This window comes from Cyanistes caeruleus, chromosome 11, assembly GCF_971803275.1.
Source record: "Cyanistes caeruleus chromosome 11, bCyaCae1.hap1.1, whole genome shotgun sequence".
In the NCBI taxonomy this organism is placed as follows: Eukaryota; Metazoa; Chordata; class Aves; order Passeriformes; family Paridae; genus Cyanistes; species Cyanistes caeruleus.
Window position 1 is genome coordinate 15510000 of NC_141711.1, and position 10043 is coordinate 15520042.

A 10043-nucleotide genomic window follows, 5' to 3' on the forward strand; every position below is an offset into this window, starting at 1 on the left:
AAGAAAGGGTTTTATCTTTTAAATACACTGTTCTGTATCCATATTTACCATCCTTCACCAAATCGATTTCATCATTGTCAATTTTTAGATCCTCAGTAGACCACCGCTAAAAAAAGTTAATGGCAAATAGTTAATCCTAACAATGAACTTCTCCATTCAGAACAGGACATGACAATAAATACTGACTTTGATGAATTCCATTTCAAAACATCCCATCCTGTGCCTTCCACCTACACCCAGTGGAGCAGCAAGGCCTGTGTGAGCCCCAGGTATTTCCACATCCCTGTTCCCATTTGTGCCCCTGTAAAGACAAAGGCACTGCCCTCTGTGCATATAAAATGAAGAGCAAATCCTCCCATTTAAGCCAGTCTGAGCCATCTCAGATAAAAACACTGAACCCAAAGCTCTGCTCAGATCTTGCTCCTGCTGGATTTCCTGTTCAGATCTCCTAACACAGGAGATCCCACCCAAATAAACAACCAAATATTGATATTTATGCAGATAGAACAAGCAGTGATGTAAACTTTTGAAGTTTGCTTGTGTGTGCTTCAAAACCAATAAACATTATTTTTGCTTTGAACCTTTTATCTCAAACACTAAGAGAAAGGCCTTTCAAGTAAATAAATGTAATTCAAATCAAGACAGTACATGCAGTGTGAAATCTTCTACCACATCATAAGGCAGCAGTACAGTACAGTTCAGCTGTACACCACCAATGCCAAGATTTTGTAGTAAAAACATTGACAGACCCTTAATTATTATAGTGCCTCCTGGCAGTGCTATAATTAGATTGAACATAACTATTAGTCATCTTAATTAGTACACACATTCCTTGTTTAGCACAATAAAAATTACAAAGCAAGGATGCCACTTAATTAGGTGACCTGGGAATTGATGCCTACCTATATTTCACTTTTACTTTAAGTGTCCTTACTGAGATTCAATCTAATATTTATAACCAAGAATGGGTATTTATATGGCACTCCACCTGTACATAAAATCACCTGCTAAATTAATATTTATTAAATACCTCAAGGACATTTCTGAAGTTATGCCAGCAGTTCATTTGGAATTGTATTCCAAGGAAGGAAATACATCACAATTTTAGGAACTCAAGGTTAATTGCATATTCTAATAAGTGTCTTACATACCATAAATTTAAAAGAAAAGAAAGTGCATTCAGTTAAATCCCCATCAGCCTTTCAGTTCTCCTGATGGTGCCTTAATGTGTCCTAGTGAAGTGGATGGACCTCTTCAAACCCTCTGCCACAGACACTAAGGGCTCCACTAAGTAGCCACACTTTGGAGAAATGCTTTTTATTTCGGAATCTCATCCATCACACGTCTCAAACAAGTTGAAATTTGGTATAAGTAATCCCTGGTGCTGTGAAAACCTTCTGAATTTCACAAGCATCCCAATTCCTACAGTGCTGACAAGCTGTCTGGGGACTTGGGTTGGATTTTTGGGTCTCTGTCTTCACCTCGGAAGGTGGCAGAGCAAGGTGGTCTGGGCACTTTCCCATTTCAAAGGTCAAACAAGGAGTTATTTGTCTGAGGCTTATTGAAGCTTGTGGTTGAAAATGGTCCCAGCTGTTTGTTTCACAGCATCAGACAACGATGCTACAGAATTGTTAATTATGTTTAACAATTTTAATTGCACTTGACTCGCACACAGGTTTCTTGAAAATAAAATATGCCCACTCTGCCATGCACAGATAGCCCACATCCAGCAGCAGAGGCAGAATAAAGCAGCTGAGAGGCTGTGGTGTGCTCTTCAGCAGTGTGAAAGCACTGACACCAGCCTGTGTTGTGCTCCTGAGTGTGCAGAGAGCCTTTCAGGTCACAATGAACAGCTCCAGTGTGATACCACAGCACTTTGCAATAAAACTGCTGCTCAGAACAAGAACCCACAAGAAAAATGAAGACAAAACAAAAATGTCGTGACATTTGGTATAGAAACCAAGGGTGTTTTCTTGCCAGGTACCTGCTGACATTGCCAGACTCCAGCCTCCTCCCTCCAGCCCAGAAAGCTCACCACAGCACTTAGCAATCTGTTCACACCATCATTAAACCCATTATCCCTTAGTGATGGGTAAGTCTCTACAAATGCCACAATGCCACTGCTCTGTGACAAGTCCCCCTCGCTCTAAATGGTGAGCATTTAGTATTTACTATCACAGATTAACTTGAATTTAAAGGGGATAAAAAAATAGAAAGAAAAAAAATTGCTTCTGTAAGCAGACTGTGGTAAATATCAATATGTTTCATCAGAGCTCCTCTTTCATTAGTTCTAGACCAATTACAGCAACTATTTCTTCTCTGGGATAATTCATCAAGCTATTAATTAGAATATAGAAAACATGAAATTCTCTCTTACTTCTTCACTGCAGAGGACCTTCCAATCATAACTGTTACAGATAAGAAGAAAATGGAAAAAATATTGTTTGCCACAGATTAAGAGACTTGCCAGAAAATGTAGAAGAGTTGATTTTCAATGCACCCAGCAATAGAAAAATAATATAATACATGAAAACAATTTAAGGCAACAACAATGTAAGTGCAGAAGCTACTTATTCTGAACAGTGACTGCTTTCCCAATTTCTTCTACATCATCAGACTGGGAATTTTCAAACCACAGGCTTCCCAGTCTTAAAAACGAGATTCACTTAATAAATTATAAAAAGGATTTAATATAAACAAAAGACAATTAGGAGACAAAAGAAATAAAGCAAAGGGTTAAAACGGCCGGGTGCCCTGGTGGGTTACCAGGAACACACCTGGTATCTCAGGAGTGTCCTTTTTATCCCATCTTTGCTGTGAGAGGTTAATGCATATTCAAGCATGTCCCCTCCCTGGTTCCACCTTCTTGGATCATGTTATTTTCTGCTGGTCAGCATTATTTTGGAGTTTGGTTTCTTTTTTGCTGCAGATGGTCACTTGTTGATAACAGCCTGGGCCCCTCATCCTTCCCCTGAGGGCAGCTGGTCTTCATATCTTCCGCTGATAACAGTTTGGGCTCTATTGTTCTGATAACAGCTTGGGCCCCAGTGTCCTTGCCCTCTGGAGTTTCCTTGCCTTGTACCTAGGAAATTCTTTTAAACTTAAGACTTGTTAGCATAGCTAAAAAGTATTTAATATATAATATTCATCTGCGAAAGCCAATATCACAATACAAATTTATAACAAACCCCTCCTCTTCTTTTTTTATAAATCATTTGGCTTGAGCAATAATTCTTGTATTCTAGCTTCTAGCACTCGTTCATTTTTCTCACAAATCAGTTTAGCTTTTTCCAATAGATCTTTCACATTATTTTGTTTTCCTAATACCATGATTTTTTGTGCCATTCTAGATGTAGCCAATTTTGAGTCTGTAGGCATTACTACTATTTGCATGCCTTGCACTACTTTGGTGATTAGCCAAATTAAACAGGGGATTAAACAAGGAAGAAATATTAAACCAGCTGTAGCACTGCTACAAGGAGAAGAAACTTAGCTTCTTCTACTACTCTATCCCCAATATATTATCCCACCAGTTAGTGGTCATTACTGGTTTTCATTTTTGGACTGGCACATGGGCCATTTTTCTGATTTCTTTGGCGATATCTAGAACGGCATTTTTATTGTCATTGAAAACAACAATCTTATGTATTAATTTTCTCACAGAACACCCCTTCTTTTAGCCAATAAATAGTCTAAAGCCAGCTTATTTTGATATATTGCCACTGGCTTTCATCACTGACTGGCTATTAATTCTATAGCTCCAGCTGTTTCACTGGTTATGATTTCTACAACAACTTGGAGTTTCATAATGCAAAAATTGGGGTTCGATATCTCCAACTTCCATCTTGTGCCCAAGAATGTTTCTAATATGTGTTCAGGGGCTATTTCTCATCTCCCCATTTTTGAGGTACTCAAACTATTCCCTTTTATTTCTTTTTAGGACCTCAAAAACCAACACCCCCAACTAATTTCTGTCTTGTCCTGACAAAAAGAAAAAATCCTAGCTGAATCATTCTCAGAGTACAATTCCCCTTCCATTGCGAAGGGAGCTTTGGGTATGCCCTTTTCTCACATATCCCAAAATAAGACCTCTGGTGCTTTCTAATAGTCATTTTTCTGTTGATTTATATTTCCTCAAAATTTGGCTATTTCCAGAGTAAGGATTTTTCTCTGTACTATTACACTGGAAGAATCTGGTTCTATTACTATGTACACAATTTTTTCTTTTACTTTCCTTGGGGTCTAATACCGAGTTGGTTTCTCTGGAACTTACTATGTACAAGTTTTATTACCAGCTTTATACTTTTTACTAGGAGTATTTCTCACTTCATGAAGAAGTTTTCTCCATTTAATTGCTGTTTGAGCTTTGCTTACATGTCCTGACGTGAGGTTAATACAGGTCTAGGTTACTGTGTTGGCTTTATCTTTTCACTTACCATTTGCTCTCTTACCAAATCTTGGTTATTTCTCCTGGCAACAACTGTGAAGAAAATCCATCTTTTTCTCCTTTTTGGGCAGTTGTTTTCTAATCTGTTACTACTTGTTCCTAGATTTTCTGTAGTCTAATATTTTCCCTTTATGCATACAGGTACTTAATTTGGATGGGTTATAACAGTGATTATCGATATTGGTGTGGGTAATAAGAAAGAAACCCCGGTGTCATTCCATGTAAAGCTTTTGATAGCATTTGTAACATGGCTTTACTGGTGTCCCAAAAGGGAAAAGGATAAGTGACAGAAGAAGGAATAATAGGGGTCCAGTATGGCTTACACCCCCACCAATCCTGCCTATGAGGTTGCAGCTCACAGCAGGTGTTTATATTCTTCTCGGTGGCGAGTTGTAGTGGTCAGTCTGGTCTTGCCCCCTATTTCCTTGTCACTTCCTCTTTTGTAATTTCCAAGCAAATTTCTTTTGACACCTTTTAACAGCAGTTTCCCACCGTTCCTCAGGTACTTCCCACTCAACACGCACTAGTAATTTCCCATCTGTAAAAAAAAGTTATCATTTAAGTTATTCTTAATAGATTTGACACCTCACACTTCCTGCAATGAGAGGCTTAACTTTGGACTACAATACCTATTACTCTCTAATTTAAACACTTATATTTAATCCAGATAGCATGCCCCGTATTGGGATGATTTAGACAATATATATGATGTGGCACTGATGGAAGTTGTGGTTCTCCCCCCTCCTTTATACAAATCACAGGCAAAAGTAAAAATATACGAGGATTTCCCAACCAAAACAGCCCCAGTCCTCCTGTTTGGAGTGGGAGTTTTCCTCCCCAAGGTGGATATCAAAGTGTCCCAGAACTTATCCAGGCAGGACTTGAAACTACTGATACAGGCTTGGTCTTACTTCTCAGTTAGGTGTGATTCTTAGCTCATTCCTTGGATCAGTTCATTACCGCCGGTCTCTGCTCAAGAGTACATTTGGTATCACTCAGTTTGGGTATTACAGTCCAGTCCTCAGCTCTTTTGATCTTACTGGTGTGAATCCAACTTCACTCTTTGGTCCAGATTGCAGCTTCTCTGCCTTAATTATCAGTAGTACCTGAAAACAATTTCTTAATAACACAGGGAGAATGAAAACGTCACATCAAAATTTTCCATCAGCGAAATTTATCAGTTAACATAGGAGCCAATCTCTTTCTGCGTGTTCAAATTAGTTAAACAAGAAAGGCTAGGTTAGTTTTGACTTCAAATAAATTACATTCATTACCTTTTTTACCTTTTGGTTACTATTTATTTGTTTAGCTTCACAAACTTCTTTTATCGGTTTCTTAGAACAAACCCCTTCCTTTTAACAAGAGTAAAAGAAAGAAAAGAAAAAAATAAGAGAGAAAAAAAGATCCTATTTCAAGAAATTTAAACTCCTTGATGAGGTTTTCAGAACCTAACGAGCAAGATTACTTTTGCTTTGGTCTCATCCACCGGTCTGTTTCTCGGCCTTTGTTCCGTTCCTTTCCCATTGACAGCAGTTTTTCAGGCTATCTCTCTCCCCCACTGCTGCCGCAGCTCTGGGCTGAGCAGGCTGTTTCAGCCGCTCGCTCTGCAGGGACACATAGGCTGTCACTTGCGTGCTGACTCTGGGGCAAAGCTCATGTCTCCTCTTTCCCTGCTCTGCCGTCCCTTCACACACAGGACTGGCATGTTCGAACACACTCAGCTCCCACCACTGCCGAGGGGCAGAGCCCGCAGTCCACAGTGCTCTGGTCTGGGGCTCCTCTGCTGGGCCAGCTCACTCCCCAGCAGCAAACCTCACCCAGCACCCGCTGCCGGGCCGGCGAGCACTGCCGGCACCCCGCACCCCTCGAGACCCCGGCACAGACGGGGCGGGTCCCGCTCCAGCAGCGCCACTCACGAACCGCGCTCTGCACCCTTCACATCGGGTGGGAGAGGACCGGGAGCCGCCACACCGGGCCCTGCTGTTCACCACTCACAGGGACCGGGTCCTGCTACAGCCGCTTTACATAAAAGCAATAAAACAACACCTAAACCTAGCAACTCTTAAACCAGCGCTCCAGATGCTCCTAACATCTCCTATTTCGGGCACAATTCTCATCTCTAATCGCGCTTGAAAGTTTTTCTCCCCACAAGCCAGTGCTCACTCTTCGGAGCCAACAAGACACTTCTCGCTCTCTTTCTAAAAATCTTTACAACTTTAATGAAAAGAGACGCAAACCTCTCTCTTTCTCTTTGCCACTATTATCTCGCCACTCTTTACACCAGATCCCTCCAGAATCTCCACTACACAAATTACTTTGCTTCAGAATCAACAACAAATTCCAACACCTCCTTTTGGGGACGCTCCCCAAAGCCATCAAAGGCGCCAGACACAGAGACCAGTCAGCTAGCTAGCTCCTTTTACCAACTAAAACAAACTTGCAATTTCTATTTCTTCTGCCTTGAACAGATCTTCAGTCAAACTAGAAATGAAGACACAGACATCATTCTTCTCTAAGTTTTCTTCTACAGGTACAAAGGAGTCTATCCTCACACAGCTGCTTAATGTGAATAATCTCTAGTGTAACTTTTCTCATGACAAGATAGGTCAGGTCTTTTATTCTTACAGGCATTTAGATACATTGACAAGTTTCTGACAATACCTTTATGTTTCAACAGTACTTGCAGCTTATATACTATGAACAATCTATAGCAAGAACCAGTCTTACAATTATTTTTCGAACTCTTCTTTCACAAAATAAGACTCATCTCCAAAATAACACATGTACTTATTAAAATAGACCAAGTTTAGAGTCTCCACAATTCTTTTCTCAATTCAAAACACCAACTATCTTAATTCTAATCTTTTAACTGGGTCCACTTCTGCTTCTGTAATAAGCACAGCTGCAAAACAACACAAGCACTCCTAGAGACATGTGCACTTGGCAAATTCAAAAGAACAAGAAATCATGGCAGTTCTGAGCCTGATCTTCAGCTAAACACACCATCACAATAACTCCGTTTTAGAAATCATCAGAGAGATGATCAGCATTTCATATTGTGAAAAGAGACAAAATAATTTTCAGCAGCAGTAAAAAGATTTACAACAATCCACAGGATTTTGCTTTTAGGCTGGCACCAGGTTCTGTTGTTAAGAACCATGGGCTGTGCCCATCAGCACAGAACACAAACATTAGGGTTAACAGCTCTAACACTTATTGACAACCTGATAAGTTTTCACCTCAAGAAGTGACTACTATGCAAATTACTGTAACTTGCCTTTAAAATTATAATCAACCACAAAATTCTACGATATTCACTAAAGTAAAGAAATTGGAAGGCATACTAAGAAATGGGTTTGTTTCTCTACAAAATAAATATTGCAGTCACTCAAGAAAAAAACAAACAGAGCTCACTTCTTTTCCATTTTCTCCCAGGATGCATACTCTTCCTGAAATCTCAAATTTTAAGCACCGACACAACTTATTGCTGCAGAAGACCACAGCACCATCATACACGGAATTCTCTCAGAACCCGATAAAAACAAAGGCTTGCAACTTGCAGCTCCCTTGGTTTGGAGCTGATACCATACGCCAGTACTGCTCCATATCTCGCTCACACATCTGGCTAAGAAAAAGCTCTCTGAGACAGTTTGACACCAGTCCTTACTCCCGGAATCACAGAACTTAATGTGCGGGGTCTCATAAGACCCCGGCATAGAAAACCTGGGTCCCAGAGGGACTCACCCAGCTCTCTCTCACCACTGGGCCTGTTCCCGGCCTGTTTCACAGCTTCAGGAGGTTCCAGGAGTCACTGAGAGCTCCTCCGATCCCCCTGTGCCTGGAGCAAGGAACCCGAACCAGCATCTGTGGTTCAATCCAGCCTGCCCACAGCTGCCTAAACACAGCTCTGCGGCTTGAGACCTCCAAATAAGTTTAAACAATGCAGGGGCACCAAGACTTAGAAGGCCCCTGCCCTCACTTTATTCAAAAGGGATGAACTGAACTCATCCCCTCAGGGCACCCTCCGTGCCCTGATCTTATCAGGGTTCGGCCTGACTCACAGTCGGCCGGAGCTCCAGGAGTTCCCTTGCACACCTGAGGCTGACCCGCCCCTCCGTCCCAATAGCTCGGCAGGGAGTAGCCCTGGGAGCACCATCTCCCAGGAAAACCTTTCACTGCCGCTACAGTGGGACAAAGAAAACTTCTAAAAAAAAAAAAAAAAAAACCAAAAAAAAAACCCAAACAACTTCAAACACTGAATCACATACCGGCTCACCAAAGCGACCCCTCCCCCGCAAGCAGCTCTTGTTGCCCAGGGGGGAGGAAAGACACGGAGGGACCATCACCACTAAAGATAACTTTGGCTTTGCTCTGAGACCAGAGCTGCTATCCCGCTGAGAACAGATTTGATACAACACCCCTGCGGCTCCTGGGCTACAAGCCCCAGTTCTGGTTTGCCCCCCCCATGGGCTCCAAGACAGGAGCTCACAGGGAGGAAGCGAATCCCTCCATGTGTCCCCACCATGATCCAGTCCCTGTGGAAGCACTGACACCTGTTTACTCTTACTCCAGCACAGCACAGAAAACCTTTCCTCTTTAACAACACAATTCCAAAAAACAACCCCACAAACTTCAATGCAACAATCACACCTATTTACGCATTCTCACATCTGTTCATTCAACTCCACCCAGTCACAGCAAGACAATAAGGTGCTCTTTACTTCCCTTGTTAATATCCGCCCATGGGCGCTGTAATATGTCAAATATCCCAAGTTTCTTGGATTATTCCTCAATTTGGCAGTTTTAAATCCAAATTTCTTGGATTTAATCCTCAACTTGACAAAGTCTTTGAGAATCCACATTTTACTCTGTTTTCCCAGTGGATTGTGCCAGGAAAACCTTGGGCTCCCTTTCCCGAGGGGCTCACCCCTCCCCTGAGACCCAGTCCCAGTAACCCGGGGGTATCTTGCAACCCCCGCTTCCCGCTCCCCCAAAGATTACTTACAATCCGTCTTCTTCTTTGGGTCTTCGTGCACAAGAATTATGGAGCAAAAATACCGCGGTTTTATGGAGCCTTTTTTCCCCTTTCCTTTGCTTTATTCCTCTCCTTCTTGTCCTCGGGTTTTTGACCTGCAGCCGCTTGGTCCATGCTAGGAGAAACAGAATGGGATCTGCTGAACTCAGCAGGGGCGCGCCTGTTTCCCCGTTCTGGATCTCCGGTGGTCCTAGAGGTGAGGTGCTTATCCCGGACAGAGCCCCCAAAAATTCTTAAAAACGAGATTCACTTAATAAATTATAAAAAGAATTTAATATAAACAAAAGACAATTAGGAGACAAAAGAAATAAAGCAAAGGGTTAAAACGGCCGGGTGCCCTGGTGGGTTACCAGGAACACACCTGGTATCTCAGGAGTGTCCTTTTTATCCCATCTTTGCTGTGAGAGGTTAATGCATATTCAAGCATGTCCCCTCCCTGGTTCCACCTTCTTGGATCATGTTATTTTCTGCTGGTCAGCATTATTTTGGAGTTTGGTTTCTTTTTTGCTGCAGATGGTCACTTGTTGATAACATCCTGGGCCCCTCATCCTTCCCCTGAGG

The 10043-nt window shown here is 41.9% G+C and overlaps 1 long non-coding RNA gene across 1 annotated transcript; it reads right to left on the minus strand.

The window, feature by feature from the left end:
• Window positions 1-2670: 2670 nt before the first annotated feature.
• Window positions 2671-9841, minus strand: LOC147651026 (uncharacterized). The gene is made up of 2 exons (XR_015274944.1): window positions 9453-9841; window positions 2671-5566 (listed from the first exon to the last, which is right to left on the minus strand). It is a non-coding gene; the product is annotated as an uncharacterized LOC147651026 (long non-coding RNA).
• Window positions 9842-10043: the final 202 nt, after the last annotated feature.